The 25,300-nt window shown below is 43.9% G+C and overlaps 1 protein-coding gene across 1 annotated transcript in view; it reads right to left on the bottom strand.

Annotated features, from left to right (window-relative positions):
* Window positions 1–25,300, bottom strand: part of GRIN2D (glutamate ionotropic receptor NMDA type subunit 2D) — a 1,421,508-nt gene that overhangs the window by 878,867 nt on the left and 517,341 nt on the right. Inside the window, exon 4 of the mRNA XM_073656309.1 lies at window positions 1,377–1,560. The gene's annotated coding sequence lies outside the window, so the exon portion shown is untranslated. The remainder of the gene's footprint in view (window positions 1–1,376; window positions 1,561–25,300) is intronic.

Genomic DNA, 25,300 nt, shown 5'->3' with positions numbered 1-25,300 from the left:
ACCGGAATGATGAAGATCAAACGAGGGTGGACATTTCAGCAAGATAATGATCCCAAACACACAGCCAAGGAAACTCTCAATTGGTTTCAGAGAATGACCCAGCCAATCACCTGACCTAAATCCAATAGAAAATCTATGATAGGAACTAAAGCTCAGAGATCATAGAAGACACCCACAGGACCTTCAGGATGTGAAGAGTGTTTATGTGGAAGAATGGGCCAAAATCACACCTGAGCAATGCCTGCGACTAGTTTCTCCATAAAGGAGGCATCTTGTAGCTTCATCACCAACAAATGCTTGTGTATGAAGTATTAAATAAATTTCAGTAAGCATGCTCAATACTTTTTACCTGTAATGTTTCTCATTATTACATATAACTTAATTTATTGACATCTATGGTTTAATTTCTTTGCCTGTGTGGATTAGATGAGTTGAGAATTGCATGTCAATACCACCTTTAGAATATATTTACTTAGAAAAATGGTGACGTGTTCAATACTTATTTCATTCGCTGTATATATATATATACATATAATATAATTATTCTTATAATACCCTATTATAAGGGTCGTCATCTTAAAGAATAGCTAGTGCTACCTCTGTTACATGGTACTTCATGTCATGTCCAATTCTGATGAATTTTGTAAATCAATCAAATCCATTAAAGTATATGGAGATCCATTAAAACTGGATAAAAAGGGAAGGCATCCTATTTATTTCAGTGTTCCATCATCGTTTCATCAGTTTTTCAATTCAATTTTAAAAACAAATGAGAAAAAAAGTGACGCAACATGGATGGAAAATGGATTAGACACAGAAGAATAATGATCTATATTTCATACAGCAAAAAAAAGAAGTGGTATTTACCTGCTCAGTTCTTCAGGCCTAATGCACTACCAGGATACAGCAAACCCATATAACAAAGATGGCGGCTATACAGGTGCAAAATACTGATGAGACAACCACTCACAACCTACCATTTCATGGAGGGGGTGACTGCTTAGTGTTAGAATTGCACTCAAAAAGGCTTGTATAGGGTGCTGTTCACACTTGGGTAGTGCACAGTATCCGGCATACAGCCTATTAGTTAATCCCCTACTATTAGATTAGGCGGGCTGTCCGGTAGTATCTAAGTGCACCCCATGAGAACAGACACCCTAGTTTTCAATGCCAGCACTAAATCTAGGGGGGATTTTAAATCTTCTTAGTGTGGCTTAGCTTTTTGTATCTATTTTTCATGGATGTAAAAACAGAAATGGATGGTTGAATGTAGCCTTAGAGATATAAACCAAATTTATCTTTTAATATACAATATATTCTTAGCAATGGTTGATTTAAATAATGTCATAAGTATAGTAAATTCTAAAAACACTTGCCTTCAGCTCAGATTTCCTGTCTTCAGATATTAGGCATACGAGTGTTCTTCTGGCTATCTCCAACCTCCTTTACTTTGTAGCACATTCAAAATCATCTTGTTGAACTGAGGATGGCAAATATTTTTGCATACAACTCAGCTAAAATCTTGAATGTTGAGCAAATGATGTGGCATATAGCTGGTTCCTGAAAATAAAAAGTGGGTATTATAGAAAGTTGCTACATATAGTTCTATGATTGTAAGTATAAAACAAGCAAATGGACCAAGATGGTCATTAAATACAACTTTTAAGATCCAAATTTCCAATTTTAATCTTGTATAGAACTTTGTACAACATTTAGAATCGTACACAATTAAATTTTTGGATCAGTTTTGTGTTTCTTTTAAACAAAAAAAAGTTACCAATTTAAAAATCTTCTGCTTCCTTGGTGGTAACAATAGCCTGGTCGCCTTCCCGACTCTTTATTCTGGTCTTCACTGATGATGTAACCAATGGTCCAATGTTAACCTGACACTATATCGTTGGGAGGGGCCCAGGCTAGGATTACCATGGAGTATGCTGAGCATATTTTTTTTATTGAAACTGCTATTTTTTATATGATTGTATAAACCTGTGGACTATGCTTTGGTTCTGCAAGTAATCTACAGTAAAACCACAACACTTGAGATTTGAATTACCAAAAACGGAGTCACGCTAAAGCCACCAAAGAGTAAAATATAAAAACAATATTTATTGAGAACAGTTAAAAACAACACATAAATATGTTTGACATATATAGCATTTTCGGTTCTGCCTAAGGAGGAAAACGTGGAAGAAAACAGCAAAAGAACAGCACAATCTCATGTGGGAAAGGAGAAAGACACCATAGAGCTGAAGATGGAGACATAAAATAGAGAGACCATCAATTTGGTCAGATAAGATCCATAAAGTACGGATAGAGGAAAGCCCCCATCAACGGATCATGAAAATAGAGCATGTGCTAAAATACACAAGCATGTTGGGGCTTACCCATGGTGAACCCCAATTGTAATTTTCCTCCTTGCGGCCCCTGACTCGCGTTTCGCATATATCACTTTATCAAAGGGGTGTGCTATTTGAATTTAGTCTTAACACTTGAGATTTGTTGCAGATATTGGCTTCTTCACCACTGATCTCAATGGAGTAAATCCACAACTAATCCATGACCGATTTATGACTGATCTGTGATCATCTGTGAGGATTTTACATTCTGCATTGCAGATTAGTACTGACATTTGTTAAAATCTCATTGACTTTGCTGTTACTATATTATATTGCAGATTTTCCTTCACTATAAGACCACATTCACATGTTCTGTATTTGGTCAGTATTTTACCTCTGTTTCTTTTATTCTTTCCTCTGATTGTTCCACTCCTGATTTTGGCTTACTGATACTGATGTAAAACACTGACCAAATACTGAACATAGAGTAACACCAATGTATTTTATTTCATCCTCGAGAATTGGGCATATTATCCTAATTAGGCCATTTTCACACGTTCAGTATTTGGTCAGTATTTTACATCAGTATTTGTAAACCAAAACCAGGAGTGGGTGATAAATACAGAAGTGGTGATGTGTTTCTATTATACTTTTCCTCTTATTGTTCCACTCCTGGTTTTGGCTTTCAAATACTGATGTAAGATACTGACCAAATACTGAACATGTGAAGGTGGGCTAAAACTCTAATTAGAGTTTGATCAGAATGTGATCATAGTGTAATCCAATTTTCTCGGTTGAGGAGAAGATGGAGAAAATAAATTTCTCCTTCTTCTTTATTCGGTCAGGATGGGAAAATCACACTGCACTCAGATGGTATCCAAGTGCAGTCCGATATTTTCCACAGACTCATTAACTTGAGCATGCTGCATTTTTTACCTCGGACAGACTCTGTAGAAAGAAAAAAACAGAATTTTGGGTGGCCCCATAAAATAATGTTGCTCCGAGGTCGACCTGAGGTTTTGTTGGATTGCGCTTGGGCCAAAAATACAGTCATCTGAACAAGCCCTAACTTGGACAGAAAATCTGTAGCGTTTCCATCATTTGTGGATTTAGTCTATCATAACCCCTATAAGCTTCTTTGCTACAGTTCTTTGGTAACGCTTCATCTTTTTTCATTGAAGCTTAGTGACATTTATAATGTGCCGAGAAGGAATCGGTAGCATAGATCAAGAGGGGTGGGGTAAGTGTGAACGGAATCTGATGGTATTACTTTAATATTCTTTTTGCACCAATGCAAATCATTTTTATTCCCAGGGAAACACCTTTTTTTCAATGCAATATTAAAGCATACTCTTCCGCACCTGTCACAACATACTAGACATTTGTAAAAGTGTGGATTATATGAAGTATTACGACTACTCCTCTTTACTATAGATTTGCAATGCTTCTTAACATTTCATTGTGTGCTACAAGGTTTTCTACAGAATGTCAAAGTGTTTTAATAATGACTTCTCCAGAGCCATGTTTTACTGCACCAGTGGCACCGTCATGTTTAAGCTGAAATGGCCACAGCATTTAATAAGCAATCACTCAACCCCCTATTTGATTGTAGCTGATCAAATTAAATGATTGTGAGGACCTTTAAAACCATCATTTGTTTCATGTTCTCCATGTTCCCGGCTTGTTGCTAAGATAAAATAAGGTTATTCATCACTCAATAAAGAAGAGGACCTCAGGGCTGATGTACCTGACAAAGAGCTAAATCTGTTTAGCTAAAGTATCTAACCGAGCGTAATCACAACCACGGCTCAGAAAAAGCAGAGCCCTTGATGGTTTCTTGTTCCTGATGTGACTGGTATTTTTCAGAGTGGATGCATGGTCACCTTAGTGGGTTCAGGGCCCGATATAAGGGCCCCCCAACGCTGAAGAGGATCATTTGCTACTGAGACTTATCTAGTTTCTTATAATCTTTTATTAATTATATTACCTGTTGGTTCTCAGAGTTTTCCTGGAAGGGTTAAATGATCCCAGTATCATTTTGCTGTTTTTGACAAAACCAGTGCCCATCAACCAGCAATTAATATACCTCCCCAAACAATTCTCTCACACCACTGAATATCATTTATAATACCTTTACATTAGACATTAAATTAATAGAATTTAAAGGTGGATGAGTGGTCAGAAAATTACTTATTGTTTAAATCAGGTTTTCATATTGAACAGGACCTGTCACCAGGTCGTGAATGTCTGGATTTTTTATTAGTGTTTTTTTTTTAGTGACAGTGTTTTTTGTTTTTTTTTTAAAACCTTCCACAGCATTCCAGAGATACGAGCCTTTTTATTTAGTGCTATTTTTTATGGTAATTTCCAAAGGGGTATGGCTTCCAGGAAGCTCAGGGGCGTGTATAAAGGCTGCTCTGTATTATTATCCTGTGAGCACCGCTCCTCTCTTAAAACTGGCAATAAAAATAAGCACTAAATAAAAATGGCCATATCTCTAGAACTGCATGGTCTATTTTAAAACAAAAAAATATAATAAATATAATACTCAAGGAATTAGGGGGGATAAAATAAGAGCAAATACTTGACATGTTTGACCTAGTGATATTTTATTAATTCTCCATATCACCACCCTGCTCTCCTGATCTCATTGCTGAGCTGTGGGTGATTATAACTGACACATCTGCAGGTTCCTCTCAGCTTCAGCCTCCAGCTCACAGGCAGACAGGAAGTAATAGAGCAGAGCTGTGAGAGCTGCAGCAAATGTGTTTGTAAGAAGACAAAGTTCAGTTCTACTGTTCTTTGTTAGTTACATGTCTTACACTAGTAATGTCCCCTTTTATTCAAAATAAGCTCTAGAGGCAGATTATCGGGGAGATCTATGTCCAGCCCATAGCCTTGAACAACTCATTTACATATAAGAAAAAAGTGTATTTCTCTAGACTAAGACATCGGATCACAGATTTCAAGGTATTATTTTATTCAGCTTCCTATGACCTACATGCCCATATAGACAATTTAGGGGGGTAGATCCCGCTGACAGATTACCTTTAAAAAAGGTGTCTTATGTTAGCATTCCAGAGGTACATCACTCCGTGACCTCTAGCCGGTTCTGGGTAACAGGGGGGTGAAATCATGCTTTATTTTGTTTCTCTGAAGCTGCAAGCAGAGCAGAGATGCCTCAATCATCTGAAATGCTCAGTGGCCCTAAAGGGGGCTGAATACTTTTATCCGCCTAGTCCCTGAACAGCACTTACTAGCTCTACTGGAAAGAGCTTGTAAGTGCTGCACTCCCAGCATTGGAGATCAGCACCAGCTAATAACCTAGGCAATGGGTGGTAAACAGTGAAATTAAAAATCCTTCCAATCTTGAGAACAGAGAGAGTTTTTAAAAACATGTTAATTTAAAAATTGCTTGTATTTACAAGCACTTTGCAATTTTAACACTTAAAGAACTTGGTAATAGCCTTTTAACAATATCCAAAGACAGCTTCCTGTCTTCCTTTAAACTAGTAAACATCACATTCATCCTTACAAACCCATCTTTCAACAAGTACTCTTTAGAAAACTGCTATTTACATTCAAAGAGTTTTCTGCAGGAAAATAGCATCAACATGTTTCCTGGCTGCCATACTGAAAGTGACGTGCAGCTTCCAGAAGAAAATTTACTCATTTCCTCCCAGGAGCTGCAGGCTTTCAGTCATAGGGGCGTGCACAAAGTTATTACAGTCATCGCTCACTATCCTGTGAGTAACGGCTATAAGCATACCTGGTACTTTATTTGACAGCTTGCACTACACAGATGTCACAGGTGTGTCAGAGGTGACAGACAGTCATCCTGCAGTGGTTTGCAGGAGATCTCCATGTTTGGCAATGCAGACAGCTGCCTAGATAGGAGGCTGTCTTTAGGACCCAGTGACTACCTCCCTCTGGCCTGGGTGTATATATACCTGATCTTTCCAGGTGGGCATCGTCGGTTATACCCATTTCTACCTGGAACTTGGCTGAAGCAGCCTCTCTGGAGTCTTGAGGCCGTGTGCCCTGTTGGAGTTCTTCTAAAGCTGAGTTGTTGTTCCCCTGTGTTGTTTTCCTCTTTTGTCTTTAGAGTGCTAGCAGAGGTTGACTAGTGCTCATCTCCTTCCATCCCCAGCAATAGCCTTACGCCAGGGATAGTAGGGCAAGGCACGTGATCGGCGACAGCTGCGGAGGCTTTATAGGGACGTTAGGGGAGAGAGGGTGACGCTAGTCCAGATTAGGAGGTCACCTCTTCCCCCTTTCCCTAGTGTCTGGACTCCCTTTCCCTTTCCTCTCTGTGCTGCACTCTCACCTGGCGTGACAACAGACTGCTATAAAATCACTACACTGTGTGTGCTTACACCCTCTGCTCACAGTATAGTGAGTGATGCTGTGAGTGGTGACTGTAATCACTCTGTGAACCCTGCTAAGACTGAAAGCCAGCAGCTTCTAGTAGGAAATAGGTTCCTTTTCTCCTGGTAGCTGCACTTTTAGCAATGCAGCTGAGAAACATTATAAACTAATGTATCTATGGATTAACCCTATATCTGAAGGTAAGAAGAATTTTCCCAGGTGACATGTTCCCTTTAAGTTACACTCACTAATGGTCTATTAACTGTCAAAGCCAAACAACACTACTCTGTGCTTCTCCTCCTTGACTAGTCATCTGCCTTCAACACAGTCTCTACTCTTTCCAACTCTTATCCCTTGGCATCAGACAATTGGTACTCTTTTAGATTACTTCATATCTCACTAAATACACAGTCACTGTCTCTCATTCTCACACTACCTCCTCCTCTCACCATCACTTTGCTGGTGCCACCCAAGTTTCCGTTCTGGGAACCATACTCTAATCTATTCCTTCGGCCTGGGAAAGTTCATTGTATCCCATAGCTTTCAGTACCACTTTCATGGTGATTACCATATTTTTTGGACTATAAGACGCACTTTTTTCCTCCAAAATTTTGAAGGAAAATAGGGGGTGCTTCTTATAGTCCGAATGTTGCTGGGGGGTATATATATATATACTGTGCTGGGGGAGCAGTTGCGGCGGAGGAGCGGGACGCAGGAGGCAGCAGCTGCCTGCTGCAGCCTACACTGTCCCCGCTGCTAAAGAAAATGAATATTCAGTGCTCCCCACGCCCATAGGCGTGGGGAGCACTGAAGATTCATGCTCCTTAATAGCGGCACACAGTGTATCAGCAGCTCTGCTCCTGCTGCTGCTGGGTGATCGCGTGTGCCCGCTATTAAAGGTTAAAGGGCATGAATATTCACCCCCTTTCCACGCCCTTGGGCATGGGGAGGGGGTGAATATTCATGTCCTTTAACAGCGGCCACACGCGATAGCCCTGTAGCAGCAGGAGCCGCCCTGTGGCTATGCTGTGTGCCAGCTATTAAGGAGCATGAAGTCACTGCTCCCCGCGCACACAGTCCCGGCATGGGGAGCAGTTACTTCCGGCAGCTGATCTCTCCTTGTGAGCCGCGCATGGCAGTGACACCATGCGCGGCTCACATGTAGAGATCAGTGCGGACAGACATGATGCAGCGTTGGAGGAGAGAGAAGAAAGGTGAGTAGGAGCATTTATTTTTTATGTGCAGCCTGATGGGGATTAGGGGGACCATGCATACTAGGATAAGGATGAGGGGGCCATACATACCAGGGTAAGGATGAGGGGGCCATACATACCAGAGTAAGGATGAGGAGTTCCATGCATACCAGGATAAGGATGAGGGGGCCATACATACCAGGATAGGGTTGAGGGGTGCCATGCATACCAGGATAGGGATGAGGGGTGCCATGCATACCAGGATAAGGATGAGGGGGCCATGCATACCAGGATAAGGATGAGGTGTGCCATGCATACCAGGATAAGGATGAGGGGTGCCATGCATACCAGGATAGGGATGAGGGGTGCCATGCATACCAGAATAGGGATGAGGGGTGCCATGCATACCAGGATAGGGATGAGGGGTGCCATGCATTCCAGGATAGGGATGAGAGGTGCCATGCATACCAAGATAGGGATGAGGGGTGCCATGCAAACAAGGATAGGGATGAGGGGTGCCATGCATACCAGGATAGGGATGAGGGGTGCCATGCATACCAGGATAAGGATGAAGAGTGCCATGCATACCAGGATAAGGATGCGGGTGCCTTGAATATCAGGATGGAGGGGTGCCATGCATATCAGGATGGGGATGGGAGCCACATATAATGGGAATGGGGGGCATATCTACCAGGATGGGGGATATTATCAGAATTGGGGGACATTACCCCAATTCCAGTGTCAGTAGCAGACCCGCTCCCCCTTAACAGTACATTCAAATTTACTTATATTGCCCAAGTGTTACCTCTTTGTTGCGCAGAGTTTCTGATGGTTATTTCCACTGTTTCCATCTCTTACTTTCTTGAGCTGAGCATCGAAAAAGCTGAATTCATTGTATTGTAGTCTGGTGCCTCGGGGAGAACACTTGACTCCAGAGGCATTGCTAGGGTCAGAAAAGACCAGGGGCCCAAGCCCCGAGGCATAATCTTTGCATCCTACCTCTCCCCTTAACAAAAAAAATGTAACACCACTGATAACATAGTGATAGCTCTCTGAGTACAAATAATGTAAGTGAAACCTACAGTCCCATGTAACACCAGAGTTAACAGTGATTATAGGCAGCAACAGAACCAAACCAAAGTGCAAAGATGCATGCAACATGTTGGAAAAAAGTGCATTGCATTGAAACTCCTTTCCACTTAATTGTGCATCGTGTTGGTAAAAACCATGAATGTAAGGGATGTAATATCACAGTTAGATTGCGTTCCCACCTACAAATGTAAATTCTTTTTGTTCTGTTTTTAGAAAAAAAACAGAATGTCTTAAGTCAAATAGTTGCATAACTAATGCAAATGGAAACTGTGGAGCCCCATTGATTATTTTGGGGTGCATCTGGGTTCTGTTATGTGTCAGTTTTATCATTGAAAATAAACTTCTGTGTGATGCTCTTGTACTTCTATAATAAATACAGAAATATAGCGGAACCCAAATGCACCCCATAATAATCTATGGGGTCCTTCTGCTTTCCTTTGTATCAGTTTTAGGCTATGTTCACACTAGGCATTTTTTCACCGTTTTTTTTCTGCAACAAAACCTGATCTCTTGCCAGGAAGGTTTTTTCAGGATTTTATTTGGTTTGTTGCTTTTTTTTTGCTGTTTTTTTCACTGTCCTTTTGTCTCTTTATGCATGTACATAAAGTTCTGAGAAAAGAAAAAATCTCATTCTATTTCATCAGGTTTTGGTACAAAAAGCGCTGCAAAACCTGATACCTCCGTTTTTTCATGCGTTTTTTCAGCATTTTTTCACCATCCATTACTTCCAAATGGGGGAAAAACGCTGAAAAAAGAGCTGAAAGTGACATGCTCTATTCTGCAAAAAAAACATGCAAAACACAAAATACTGATGAAACAAAAACCAAGATGTGTGCATGAGATTTCTGGAATCTCATAGACTTTGCTGGTACTGTAAAACGCAGCAGAAAATTAGCATAAAAAAAAAACATAAAAAACTCCTATTTTTTCTGCTTGTAAAAAATAAACAGAGAAAAGAAATGTCACAATGTAGGTGTGAAGCAACTTAAAGGGGTTGTCCGGTCCAAGCTGATAAGTCTGCAGTCACTCTGTGTGACTGCAGACTTATGAATCCCCCAACGCACGCACTGTCCACTGCGGGTATTCACCGGTTTCCTGTGGGCGTGGCCGACTAGACTTCACTCCATACAAGTGTATGAAGGCGAAGCAACGCCCACTTGCCGGGAGTATGTATAACGCATATATAGCCTCCGGTCCTGGCTCAGAAACCGACAAATCCCTGTAGCGCACAGTGTGTGAGCTGGGGGGATTCATAAGTCTGCAGTCACGCAGAGTGACTGCAGAATTATCGATTTGGACCGGACAACCCCTTTAAGGCCTGGTTCAGACGGTCGTATTCCACAGTCCATTTATGGCCCAAAAAGCCCAGACTGATCGGCAGTCTCCTGACCTGAACTCAACTGCTCTATGGACATCTATGAGACGGCTTGTTGGCTTCCAAGAGATTTCAGGCTGGTCCAGGCATTGTGGTTCATATGTGGACTGGGGAATATGTCTGAACCTGGCCCAGGGCACACCACCTTTTTTTTTTTAAAACCTTTAAGGATCCAGACATTTTTGTGCTTTCGTTTGTTCCTCCCCTAGTTCTACGAGCCATAGCATAATATTCTTAGCCACTTGTAAGCTTGTTTATTGCGAGTCAAGCTGTAGTTTTCTAAAATGCGTAGCCAAAGAATTAAAATAAAACATTTCCAAATAGCCAATTATTGCAGCCGCCCTTAACAAAGGAGCTAACACAGATGCAATATACTGATGATGATGTGACAACCACTCTCAGTCTACCCGTCCATGGAGGGGGTGATTGTCCAGTATTAGAATTGCACAGATATGAAGCTTGCTATAGGGCACAAGTCACACACTTGTGAAGCACAGTGCCCAGCCAACAGCAAGCAAGACTCATCTATGTGGTTGTCTCATCAGTATATTGCCCCCGTGTTACCCCCTTTGTTAAGGGGGCTGCTGCATCACGTATTAGAATTGCACATAGATGAGTCTTACAAGTTGTATTTTTGAATGAGACCATTCACTTTACCATATAATGTACTGGAAAAAAGTTACAAGTGCAGTGAAACGTGAAGAAAAAAGAAGAAAAAACAATTCTACCATTTTTCTTTGGATTTTGTTTTTATGGGGTTCATTCTGCAGTAAAAATGGCATGGTAAGCTACTTCTCCAGGTCAGTAAGCTTATGCCAATTTTTTATATCTTAATTGTTAAAAAATAATTCAAAACCTTGTAAAAACAAACAAAAAAAAAATGATCTCTTTTTATTATATTTTTTGGGGAAGGGCTGTGACTGACGAATAGCTATTCTGACATATCAATTTTTTTTTCTGATTTTAACCCCTTACCGATATATGGCGTACTGCCGTCTCCCTGACTTTGCTAGCAGTTGATAGCTGTGCTAAACAGCCATTATCTGCCTCTGACAGCCACAGGTGGACAGTGGTATTTACTGTGCGCCTGATGGGGGGGGGCGCCGTTTTATCTGTCCATCAGCTCTCATGTCACGTGATTGCGGGACACCAATGGGTTGCCATGATGACCAGGGGACAGCAGAAGACCCCTGTGCCTGTTATGACGGTACTCCTGTGAAAGCCAACCCCTGTTTGGCGTTCACAGGGGACTGTGATTTTTTACTATATACAGCAATACTGTAGCATTGCTGTGTATATAGCACAAGCGATCAGATGATCGCAGGTTCAAGTCCCCTAAAGGGACAAACCGACACAGTGATAAGTAAAAAAAAAAGTTTTAAAGAAACGTATGGAAAAAAAAATTAGAAAAGTTCAAATTACCCTTTCCCCCCAACTAAAAATTAACTAAAAAAAATAAAAAGATACACATATTTGGTATTGCTGCGTTCGTAAAAGTCTGATCTATCAAAATATCAAAAAAATTCATCTGATCGGTAAACTGCGTAACAAGAATAAAACCCCGCAGAACTGCAGTTTTCATGCACCGCACCACAAAATAATGTAATAAGAGGAGATTAAAACATGTATCTACCCTAATAAGAAGTCAATAAAAACACTGACTCGGGAGGTCAAAAAAAGAACCCTCACATAGCCTCCGATCCCGAAAATTTTAAGTGCTACGGCTCTCGGCAAAAAGCATCACAAGCAAAAATTTATTTATTTTTTAACACTTTTTTTTCACCATTTAAAAAAAAAACTATGCATGTTTGGTATTTCCATAAAAGCACTGACCTGGAAAATTGCATTGTGTTTGCTATTTTGCCAAACTTGGAATTTTTTTTCACATTATACATATACAGTTGTGCTCAAAAGTTTATATACCTCAGCAGATTTTTTCCTTTCTTTTCTTGGCCTTGTTTCAGAGAATATGAATGATAGCAAAAAAACATTTTCTCCACTTTTTCTCCACTCATGGTTATCAGTTAGGTGAAGCCATTTATTGTCAAACTATTGTGTGTTCTGTTTTTAAATCTTAATGATAAACAAAAACATCCAAATGACCCTGATCAAAAGTTCACATACCCCAGTTCTTAATACCGTGTATTGCCCCCTCTAACATCAATGGCAGCTTGAAGTCTTTTGTGGTAGTTGTGGATGAGGTTCTTTATTTTCTCAGATAGTAAAGCTGCCCATTCTTCTTGCAAAGAACCTCCAGTTCCTGTAAATTCCTGGGCTGTCTAGCATGAACTGCGCGCTTGAGCTCTCCCCAGAGTGGCTCAATGATATTGAGGTCAGGAGACTGAGATGGCCACTCCAGAACCTTCACTTTGTTCTGCTGTAGCCAATGACAGATCTACTTGGCCTTGTGTTTTGGATCGTTGTCATGTTGGAATGTCCAAGTACGTCCCATGCGCAGCTTCCGGGCTGATGAGTGCACATTTGCCTCCAGTATTTGCTCATAACATGCTGCATTCATCTTTACTTCAAGTTTTACCAAGTTTCCTGTGCCTTTGTAGCTCACACATCCCCAAAACATCAGCGATCCACCTCCGAGCTTTACTGTAGGAATGGTGTTCCTTTCATCATAGGCCTTGTTGACCTCTCTCCAAATGTAACGTTTATGGTTGTGGCCAAAAAGTTCAATTTTGGTCTCATCACTCCAAATTACCTTGTTCCAGAAGTTTTGAGGCTTGTCTCTGTGTCTCTGTCCTCAATAAAGGAGTGGTTCTGCAGGTGGGGACTAGAGATGAGCGTTGTTCTACTCGAACTGTTCGCCAATCTCAAATTCGAGCTGTTTTGGGCGGTGTTCGAGCCGTTCGGCGAACACGAACAATTTGAGAAAAATTCGGCTGTTCGAGGTTATGTTCGATAACTGTTCGTGCACCAAAATCATAACTGGATTTTTTCTCAGTAATGATGAAAATTAATGTTAATACGCAGTTTGAGTGTACAGCGGGGTGGGGGGAGGGGCAGGGGATGGATCTCTGCAGGAACAATGAAGATCTCCATTTTTTTTTTCTCTTTCCCGCACTTACAGTGGGGAGGTGCAATCTGTCAGCCTATCAGCAGCGCACACACGGAGCGAAGTGCTTTTTATCACACAAGCAAGGGCATGTGTCATTGGCAGTGTATGTCACATGTCCTTGCCCTATAAGACCAAGCCATTTTCCCCGTCGCCACCATTTTCTCACTGCTGCAGCTGCATGTTAGACGGCACCGCTGTTGCTGTGTGCGCTATACCTTGTTAATTTCAAGCCAATTTTCGCACAAATCTACAGATAGCTTGGGAGTAGGGAATAGTTGTGATTGCAGTCCTTTTAAGGACTAGGTTACAGCATTTCCTACGACTTTTATCAGGCAGGTCTGTGCTCTTAAATAGATAGATTGTGGGAGTAAAGACTAATTGTAATTGGAGTCCTTTTCAGGACTAGGTTACATCAGTTCCTATCAGTTTTTGCCAGGCAGATCTGTGCCAGTGCTGTGCAAGTTTTTTTCACAGCATTTGGCTGAATCTAGCAAAGCTAATCCTTTTTGGCCTATTGCAGAGTGTGTTAGTCAGTGGAGTAGCCTATCTGTGTTGCAAGATATACCACCTGTGTATAGAATACCAATTTTTTTACTGCACCTAGTGAAGTAAAATCTTTTGGGCATAGCATCATTCTATTAGTCCATCTATACTGACCTCCATCAGGTTGCAAATTGAATATAATTTTTTTCTGCATCTAGCTCTGAAAAAATATTGGGCTTCTAGCTGTGTGTGGGACTTGTTGTATTAGTCCATCTATACTGACCTCCATCAGGTTGCAAACTGAATATATTTTTTTCTGCATCTACCTCTGAAAAAATATTGGGCTTCTAGCTGTGTGTGGGACTTGTTCTATTAATCCATCTATACAGACCTCCATCAGGTTGCAAACTGAATATATTTTTTTCTGCATCTACCTCTGAAAAAATATTGGGCTTCTAGCTGTGTGTGGGACTTGTTGTATTAGTCCATCTATACTGACCTCCATCAGGTTGCAAACTGAATATATTTTTTTCTGCATCTACCTCTGAAAAAATATTGGGCTTCTAGCTGTGTGTGGGACTTGTTCTATTAATCCATCTATACAGACCTCCATCAGGTTGCAAACTGAATATATTTTTTTCTGCATCTACCTCTGAAAAAATATTGGGCTTCTAGCTGTGTGTGGGACTTGTTCTATTAATCCAACTATACAGACCTCCATCAGGCTGCAAACTGAATATATTTTTTTCTGCATCTACCTCTGAAAAAATATGTGGCCTTCTAGCAGTGTGTGGGACTTTCAATATTAGTCCATCTATACTGACCTCCATCAGGTTGCAAATTGAATATAATTTTTTTCTGCATCTAGCTCTGAAAAAATATTTGGCCTTCTAGCAGTGTGTGGGACTTTCTCTATTAGTCCATCTATACTGACCTCCATCAGGTTGCAAATTAAAAATAATTTTTATCTGCATCTACAGTACCTCTGAAAAAATATTTGGGCTTCTAGCTGTGTGTGGGACTTGTTCTATTAGTCCATCTATACTGACCTCCATCAGGTTGCAAATTGAATATAATTTTTATCTGCATCTAGCTCTGAAAAAATATTTGGCCTTCTAGCAGTGTGTGGGACTTTCTCTATTAGTCCATCTATACTGACCTCCATCAGGTTGCAAATTAAAAATAATTTTTATCTGCATCTAGCTCTGAAAAAATATTTGGCCTTCTAGCAGTGTGTGGGACTTTCTCTATTAGTCCATCTATACTGACCTCCATCAGGTTGCAAATTAAAAATAATTTTTATCTGCATCTACCTCTGAAAAAATATTTGGGCTTCTAGCTGTGTGTGGGACTTGTTCTATTAATCCATCTATACAGACCTCCATCAGGTTGCAAACTGAATATAATTTTTTTCTGCATCTAGCTCTGAAAAAATATTTGGCCTTCTAGCAGTGTGTGGGACTTGTTCTATTAGTCCACCTATACTGACCTCCATCAGGTTGCAAATTCAAAATAATTTTTTGTCTGCATCTAGCTCTGAAAAAATATTTGGCCTTCTAGCAGTGTGTGGGACTTTCTCTATTAGTCCATCTATACTGACCTCCATCAGGTTGCAAACTGAATATATTTTTTTTCTGCATCTACCTCTGAAAAAATATTGGGCTTGTAGCTGTGTGTGGGAATTGTTCTATTAATCCATCTATACAGACCTCCATCAGGTTGCAAACTGAATAAAATTTTTTTCTGCATCTACCTCTGAAAAAATATTTGGGCTTCTTGCTGTGTGTGGGACTTGTTCTATTAGTCCATCTATACTGACCTCCATCAGGTTGCAAATTGAATATAATTTTTTTCTGCATCTAACCCAGCCAATAGTTTTGGCCTAATACCACAGTTTGGCCACTCAGCTCTGCTCGGTTCCCATCCATTGTTTTTTTGTGCAAACAAATCCAGAGTTGTGAATTAGTTAACCACCAAAATGAGTGGAAAAAGGCCTGCTGCTGGTGGAAAGGGGAATAGGCGTGTTGGGAAAGGGAAAAAAAGGTTGTGTCCGTGGGGTAGGTGTTAAAGCAACAGTAACATCTGCAGAAGAAAGACCATCTTCCAGCCAAACTAAAATGTCTACTTCTTTTAGCGGACAATGTGATAAGATCCCTTTCTTACGGCCACGCCAATCGCTACAAATTCCAGATGAGGCACAAAAACAGCAGGTGCTTCAACGGATATCAAGTGCTCCTTTAAGTGGGCTCTCCTCCACATCAACTTCAACATCACAAATACTCCAGTCCTCAAAGGTGTCACCCCAATCGCACTTGCTTCCTCACAGCTCCCAAATCTCCAGCTGCCCGTCTGAGTATGAGGTAGAACAGATGGTTGAGTCTGCAGAGCTGTTTACTCATACTATAGCCTGGGAATCAGAGGTCGACTCTAGCGCTTCTGTGAATCCAGACGAGGAAATGATCTGCACTGATGCCCAGAATCTTTATGAGTCGGATCCAGGACCAGACGCAGAAGGTTCTGACCATAATGTAGACCCTCATTCCCAAACTGTAACTCCTGTTGGTGGAGACAATGAGGAAGACGATGATAAGACTCAAATACCTGATTGGAGCGACAACTTTAGTTTTTTGTCAGGGCAGGAACAGGTTGGCTCTGAGGACGACGGGTGTGATAACGCACAGGGTGATGATGATGAGTTTGGAGATCCCACTTACTGTCAACCCACAGTCAGCCAAGAGATGAGGTCAGCAGAGGAGGTGGAGGAAGATGCTAGTGACGACGAGGTCAGGTTGCGCCTTCCTGGACAGAGACGTAGTACTGGAAGCACGTCAACAACTGCATCCGCAAACACAACTCTGCCTCTCACCACAAGTCGTGGTGGCTCTTCAGGTCGCATGGGTGCTAAGCCTTGCATAGCCTGGGCATTTTTTCAGATCGATAAAGATGACCCAACTCGTGTTATCTGTAACATTTGTCAGCAAAAGCTAAGTAGAGGCCAAAAATTACATAGTTTGAGTACTTCATGCATGAACCGGCACATGGACATGAAGCATAAGTTGCAGTGGGAAGCTCAGTGTGCTACAATGCGGCCTAGCCGGCCGGGCCAACCACCGTCTCCCATATCTTGTGCATCCGCGGCCTCTTCATCCTCTGTGACTGGGGGGACAGCAGTCACACCTGTTTTGGGGCGCAGACCTGCCACCTCTTTACCCGCAACAGCCAGCGTGATTGGCAGATCATCATTTTCTTTGGAGGTGGTAACACCAGCTGGTGTTGAGCGCTGTCCGACATCGATAGCACCACCTTTGGATCAAGGCAACCTAACATGTCCGCCTGCATCTTCCTCACAGACCGGCAGTTTGCCGGGGACACCCTTATCAACCCCGTCTAAGCACAATAGCCAGCCCTCGGTCCCTCAGATGTGGACAAGTAAAAGACCATTTCCTCCTAGCCATGAGAAAGCTAAGAGGTTGAATTTCACCATCTTCAAGCTCTTGGCTACAGAAATGCTGCCTTTCCGCCTGGTGGACACAGAGGATTTTCGAGACCTTATGTCCGTCGCAGTGCCCCAGTACCAGATGCCCAGTCGGCACTACTTCTCAAAGAAAGGTGTGCCTGCGCTCCACCAGCATGTCGCACACAACATCACCGCTTCTTTGAGAAACTCTGTGTGGACAGGGTGCATTTCACCACAGACACTTGGACGAGTAGGCATGGACAGGGGCGTTACATGTCGCTGACTGGGCACTGGGTAACTATGGTGACAGCAGGACAAGGGGCTGCTGTCCAAGTCTTGCCGTCCCCACGAGTTGTGCGTCAATCCTCTTTATGTCAAAGTTCCTCCACTGCTTCTGCCTCCTCAACCTCCTCTCGATCTTCCACCTGCACCCAAAGCCTGTCTGGTCATGCCATAAGCTTTCTAACTGCGCAGAAGGGATCCTGCACACCTCCTTACTATGCTGGCAGTAGGGCTCAACATCATCAGGCGGTTTTTACATTGAAATGTCTGGGAAATGTGAGTCACACAGCTGAGGAGTTGTGGTCAGCTCTAGAGAACCAATTTCATGAATGGTTGCCTCCACTGGACCTGAAACCAGGGAAGGCCGTGTGCGACAATGCTGCAAACCTGGGTGCGGCCCTTCGCCGGGGCAATGTCACACACGTGCCTTGTATGGCTCACGTGTTGAACCTGGTTGTCCAGCAATTTTTAGACCACTATCCCAGACTAGATGGCCTTCTGCAGAGGGCACGGTCGCTGTGTGCTCACTTCCGCCGTTCGCATCCCGCAGCTCAGCGACTTACATCTCTACAGAAGTCGTTGGGCCTGCCACTTCACCGGCTAAAATGCGATGTGCCTACCCAGTGGAATTCAACTCTGCACATGTTGCAGCGACTGTGGCAGCACCGACAAGCCCTGGTGCAATACGTTCTGACGTATAGCTTGGGCCAACGAGATCCAGAGGTGGGGCAAATCACGCTGGAGGAGTGGTCTCAGATCAGGGACCTATGCACCCTTCTGCACAGTTTTGAAATGGCGACGAAGATGTTTAGTGCTGACGATGCCATTATCAGCATGACTATTCCGGTGATTTACATGCTGGAGCACATGTTAAACAGAATTCGGAGTCAGGTGGTGGCACAAGAGGAGGTGGAGGAAGTAGAGGAGGAGGAGTTGTATGCGGAAGGGCTAACATCTGCAAGGTCCAGACGGTCGGCAGCACCAAGGCGGCAGGCATGTGAGGGTGGGGGTGATGGTTTTACCAGGGCGCATGGTAGCAGCCAAACTAGTGAGGAAGGTGCAGGAGCCCAGGAAGAAGTGAAGGACGAACTGATGGAAGACTCATCAGATGAGGGAGACCTTGATCACATTTCTGTTGTGCGAGGTTGGGGGGAGAGGACAGAGGAAGGAAGCATGATTGTTACCTCGCCACCAACACAACAGGGACTTGGTGCTCCTGGATGCGCAACACACATGAGTGCCTTCTTGCTGCACTACCTGCAACATGACCCTCGAATTGTGAGAATTAGAAATAATCCTGACTACTGGGTTGCCACACTGTTAGATCCCCGGTACAAAAGTAAATTTGCAGAAATTATTCCTGCCATAGAAAGGGATGCACGCATGCAGGAGTATCAGCAGAGACTGTTGCAGAATCTTACATGTGCTTTTCCACAAAATACCAGTGGTGCACGTAGTGAATCTCACAGTTCCAACTTGCCAACTGTGGGACCGTCAAGTGTTCAGCACTCAAACCGTAACAGAACCACAGTATCTGCTGGTAACATCAATTTTGCGGAATCATTTCACCACTTTTTTAGCCCATCCTTTGCAAGGCCACAGGAGACAAGAAGTCTGACACATAGTCAACGCCTAGAGACGATGGTACAGGAGTATCTCCAAGTAAACATTGAAGCCATGACTGTGTCACTGGACCCTTGCTCTTTTTGGGCTTCCAATCTGGATAAATGGCCGGAGCTAGCCACTTACGCCTTGGAGATCTTGTCATGCCCCGCAGCCAGCGTTCTGTCTGAACGTGTGTTCAGCGCTGCTGGTGGTGTGCTGACAGATAAGCGCACGCGGCTCTCCACTGATAATGTAGACAGACTCACGTTCATAAAGATGAACAAATCATGGATCCGAAACGACTTTTCTACCCCTGTGTCATCCTGGGGAGAGTAAAAGCTTGATGATTGGTTAAAATCACCCTACCAACCGTTTTAAGCTTTCAAATTACTAATCATGTTTATCTGTATCTTGGCTGGAAAATAATTTGGGCTTTGTAGCAGTGTGCAGCACTGATTCTATTAGGCCATCTATAATAAGCTCCACCAGATTTAAAATTACTAATCATGTTTATCTGTATCTTGACTGGAAAATAATTTGGGCTTTGTAGCAGTGTGCAGCACTGATCCTATTAGGCCATCTATACTAAAGCTTCACCAGATTTAAAATTAATAATAATGTTTAGCTGCATCTAGCCCGGAAAATAATTTTGGGGCTCCGAGATGCGCAAGACACATAAGTGCCTTCTTGCTGCACTACCTGCAGCATGACCCTCATATTGTCAGAATTCGAAGTAATCATGACTACTGGGTTGCCACACTCTTAGATCCCCCAAACTTTTCGATCAACCTTTTCATTTTAATAAAGACCAAAAAAATGGTCATTTTTGAAATTATAAGCATTAGCAGGTTGTTAGAAACTGAAATCAAACAGTTTTCAACTCAAAACTTTATTCTAGGTGATGTTACATTTTCACATAGGACCCCTTGTTCGAAAGGAGCTTCTGAACTCTCTCGTCCATTGAATTTGTCAGGTTTTGGATGGTTTCTGCTTCAATTGTTTTGCATGAGGACAGAATACCCTCCCAGAGCTGTTGCTTAGATGTGAACTGCCTACCGCCATCATAGACACTCCTTTTAATGATGCTCCAAAGGTTCTGAATGGGGTAGAGGTCAGGGGAGCATGGGGGTCACACCATAAGTTTGTCCCCTTTTATGCCCATATCAGCCAGAGATGCAGATGTTTTATGTGCAGCATTAGATGGTGCATTATCATGCAAAAAAATGATCTTGCTGTGAAATACACGGTTCTTCTTCTTGAACCATGGCAGGAAGTGCTGTTTGAGAAAATCCACATACATTATGGAGTTCATCTTTAGCGCCTTCAGGGATCCTAAAGGGGCCGACAATCTCTCTCCCCATGATTCCAGCCCAAAACATTACTCCACCTCCTCCTTGTTGGCGCTGTAGCCGTGTTTGCGTGGGGTGTCCATCAACCAGCCATCCTCCACTCCATCCATCTGGACCATCGAGCGCTGCACGGCACTCATCTGTGAACAAAACAGTTTTGAAATCAGTCTTCATGTAATGTTTGGCCCACTGGAGCCGTTTCTGCTTGTGTGAAATGGATAGAGGAGGTCGACAGGATGGCGTATGCACAGCTGCAAACCTCTGAAGGACCCTGCATCTTGTTGTTCGGGGGACGTTGGAGGCACCAGCAGCTTCAAAAACTTGTCTGCTGCTATGACAAGGCTTTTTTGCCGCTGCTCTTTCAACCTGACGTAATTGCCTGTAGGAAAGAGTCCTCAATTTGCCCTGTGAATCAGCTACATACTTCTTGATTGCCAAGACACTTCATCCTGATCATCGCACAATGTTGATTGTAGTCATGCCTTGACCTAAACACTCCACAATTTGTTGCTTCTCAGCAGCCGACACATCCTTTTTCTTTCCCATTTTGGCAGAAAATGTAGGCTGCTTAATAATGTGAGACAGCCTTCTTAAGTAGTCTTGCCTTTCATTGGACACACCTGCCAAACTAATTAGCACAGGTGTCTGCAATTGCTTACAGTGATATAAAGAGCCCTGACACACATCACCATCAATGAGTTTAACTGACAAACAAACAAATTCTTCCCTTATCACTCCTAAACACTTTTTGCATAATAATTTGGAACACAGTGTACATGTGCTTTTCCACAAAACACCAGTGGTTCACGTAGTGAATCTTACAGTTCTAACTTGCCAACCGTGGTCTGTATGGAGTTGTTCAATAAAGGGCCCAAAATTAAGATAACATAGATGGGAGAGGTCTCTATGAATAGGAATTCCTAAGTATTTGATACCCTGTGAGGGCCAGGCAAAGGGAAAGTTGGACTGGATGGAATCCTATATGGATTTGGGGAGGGAGACATCGAGGGCCTCAGACTTCGCTGCATTGATTTTAAAATTTGACCATGTAACAAAGTGATCTATTTCAGCCATAACAGCATGGATGGATATATGTGATTGAGTGATATATACTAGGACATCATCAGCAAATAGAGAGCACTTGTACTCGGTGCCTCCCACCTCAATCCACCTAATATTGGGGTTATGGCGAATTGATGAGAGCAGGTGCTCCGTCACTAGGATGTATAAGAGAGGGGACAGAGAACATCCCTGCCTTGTCCCATTGGTGATTGTGAAAGGTGATGAAAATGTTCTGACGCGCCCCCTGGGCCTTGGGACACCCGGAGCCGGACCCTTTTTGGTGGATGCTGGTGGTTGTAGTCTCCGTGGCGGCGACCCGGTTCCGTGGCTCAGGGCGGTCAAACCAGTGGCGGAACTATTTATGTGGTTTTGATGTTTAAATGTCCGACTACGCCACCCGTGGATTGCGGTCAGAGTGAACCGCTGCTCCAGGGCAGACCGCTGAGGCTGGTGTTGTGGGTGCAGCAGAGCGTAGCATAACTCCCCACGGGAGGAGTATAGCCTCAGGGCAGTGTATGCGGAGGATGGGGGTGATGGTGCAGGGCAGCAGCAGTAACGACACAGAGTCAGTGATGCAGTCCAGGGCCTTTACTCACAGTTCTTATTATCCAGACCACGTCTGCAGGTAACGGCTGCCCACGTCGTACTGTGCTCACCAGGTGAGGGGCTCAGACAACTCCCAGATAACTTTGGAGCGCTTCACAGGACCCCCTTTGTGTGTCCTTTGTCTGGCCTTTCTTACCAACCCTTCTGTCCGGCTGCCTCGGGCCTCCTCTTGGTAAACTTGGCGCCAGTTTCCCTGACCCTATGTGGTGCCTTCCTAGCGGGTGTAGCGAGGGGCTGCGCCACATAAAATGTCACAGCCTCCTGTTTCTAGCTGAGGGTCGTTTCCTGCCTCCACTAGTTTCGGGGACCGGTCTCCCCCTTTGGCCTGACCCCTCCACGCAGGTGGATTCGGGCGTGCGGTGGAGACTCGCCCGTTCGCACCCCTGCGATCCCTTCGTTCCTCGCTCCTGGAGCCTTCTCCGCTCCTCTTCCTTCCTTCTCCCTCTTCCAGGCCTGGGCCTCTGTTACTAGGCCCGCCTCCGGAGCAGAGTTCATGCAGAGCCCCTGCTCCCTGCCACTTCTGCTCAGACTTCTCTGCACTGAACTAAGATGGTGCCCACCTTTTATACTCCCTTCTCAATTCACCCAGGAACTGCTTCCTCCCTGCTCCTGCACTACAGGGTTCCCCTTCCTCAGTGTTCCCTCCCCCCACTCCAGCCAGGGACAGGGACTGTCGTGCCCATCTCAGGGGCATATTGGTCGCCCTGCCCCACGGCAATGTGGTGTAATGCATGCAGGTGTCGGGTCCTGATCCACACTACATCCTTACCTGAGAGTGAGATATCACACCTCTGGGTGACGTGCAATACCTCTGTAGCAACCGAGCCCTCAGGGTGCTACAGTTCCATTTATCTTCAGCCTAGGTGACGTATTGCGATACAGGGCCGTGATTTTGGCTATAAAAGGGTCCCCTAGACCCCCTACCCCAAGCTTTTTAAGAGAATCATATATGGCGTGCCAGGAGACTCTATGGAATGCTTTCTCAGCATCCAACGAGAGTATCTAATTACAAATTTTTAACTGCATCTAGCCCAGGAAATACTTTGTGCCTAGTAGCAGTGTCTGCTAGTCAGCGGATTATCCCGGCTGTTAAGCAAGCTACACCACCTGTAGTTTGGACACTTAATTTTTTCAAAGGAAATGCTTCGGGACCACGGGATACTCAGTGAAGAGCATCAGGAGGCACCCCAAGGCATAGGGGCTGGGACTGGCAGTAGGATGCCTTGCGTTGGACAGCCGAGCTCGATCCTTATAAAAGCTTTTTAACTGCAGCAGCTTTAGTGTACGCTACTGGAGCTGGAATTACGCGGCTGCTGGCATGAGACTTGCCCTCCAATAGATCCTTGTAAATGGATTTAAAGTGTATTCATTCAAATTAGAGAGACAATTTAAATTAAAAAGCTTAGAGCTGCCTCCACCACAGGGGGGCTCGCTCGACCCACCAGCGGACAGGCACCAGTATTGGGAGAGGGGGCTGGCCGTCAGGGTTCACCGCGGCTCTGGCACAAACCCGGCGACGCGGAGGTGGCACGGGCAGGAGCGGACTGAACGTGTCGACTTCTCACTTTTTGGATTTTAGAAGGGCATGACATGCCTATATCTGTGTCTCCCCCTCCTTTTACTCCTCCACCTCTTTTCTTTTCGCATGACTATATGTACTTGTCACTTTTCCATGTGTAATTTGTGTCTTCTGAGCAGTTTGTCAGCATTTGGACACCTTTGAAGGTGTTTTCTATGTGTTTCTATGTGTTTTTGTTTGCCTGCCATTGGTTTTAACGGTGTTCGAAGGTGTTCGACGAACAGTTCGACGAACAGTTCGGCGAACACACGGGTGTTCGACGAACCGAACCGAACTCGAACACTACGGGGGTGGCTCAACACTAGTGGGGACCACAGACCACATCTCAGTACCAATGCTTTCTGGCTGACGTTTTGGTCACTTTTGAATGTTGGCTGTGCTTTCACACTCATGGTAGCATGAGACGGACTCTACAACCCACAGAAGTTTCTCAGGTAGTGCAGATCATCCAGGATGCACATCAATGCGAGCTTTGGCGAAAAGATTTGCTGTGTCTGTCAGCGTAGTGTCCAGAGGCTGGAGGCGCTACCCAGAAACAGGCCAGTACACCAGGAGATGTGGAGGGGGCCATAGGAGGGCAACAACCCAGCAGCAGGACCGCTACCTCCGCCTTTGTGCAAGGAGTAACAGGAGGAGCACTGCCAGAGCCCTGCAAAATGACCTCCAGCAGGCCACAAATGTGTATGTGTCTGCACTAATGGTTAGAAACCGACTCCATGAGGGTGGTATGAAGGCCCGACATCCACAGATGGGGGTTGTGCTCACAGCCCAACACCGTGCAGGACGCTTGGTATTTGCCACAGAACACCAGGATTGGCAAAGTCTCCACTGGCGCCCTGTGCTCTTCACAGATGAAAGCAGGTTCACACTGAGCACATGTGACAGACGTGCTCGCCAGAGGTAGCCTGGCTGCCATTAGGTACCGAAATGAGATCCTCAGACCCCTTGTGAGACCATATGCTGGTGCGGTTGGCCCTATGTTCCTCCTAATGCAGAACAATGCCAGACCTCATGTGGCTGGAGTGTGTCAGCAGTTCCTGCAAGATGAAGGCATTGAAGCTATGGACTCGCCAGCCCATTCCCCAGACCTGAATCCGATTGAGCACATCTGGGACATCATGTCTTGCTCCATCCACCAACGTCACGTTGCACCACAGACTGTCCAGGAGTTGGCGGATTCTTTAGTCCAGGTCTGGGAGGAGATCCCACAGGAGACCATCTGCAACCTCATCAGGAGCATGCCCAGGCATTGTAGGGAGGTCATACAGGCACATGGAGGCCACACACAATACTGAGCCTCATTTTGACTTGTTTTAAGGACATTACATCAAAGTTGGATCAGCCTGTAGTTTGTTTTTCCACTTTAATTTTGGGGTTGACTCCAAATCCAGGCCTCCATTGGTTAATAAATTTGATTTCCATTGACGATTTTTGTGTGATTTTGTT

Source organism: Phyllobates terribilis, unplaced genomic scaffold (assembly GCF_046119375.1).
Source record: "Phyllobates terribilis strain yellow unplaced genomic scaffold, ASM4611937v1 Scaffold_12__6_contigs__length_324123572, whole genome shotgun sequence".
In the NCBI taxonomy this organism is placed as follows: Eukaryota; Metazoa; Chordata; class Amphibia; order Anura; family Dendrobatidae; genus Phyllobates; species Phyllobates terribilis.
Note: the sequence above shows the minus strand (reverse complement) of the source record. Positions and strands in the feature narration are given on the sequence as shown.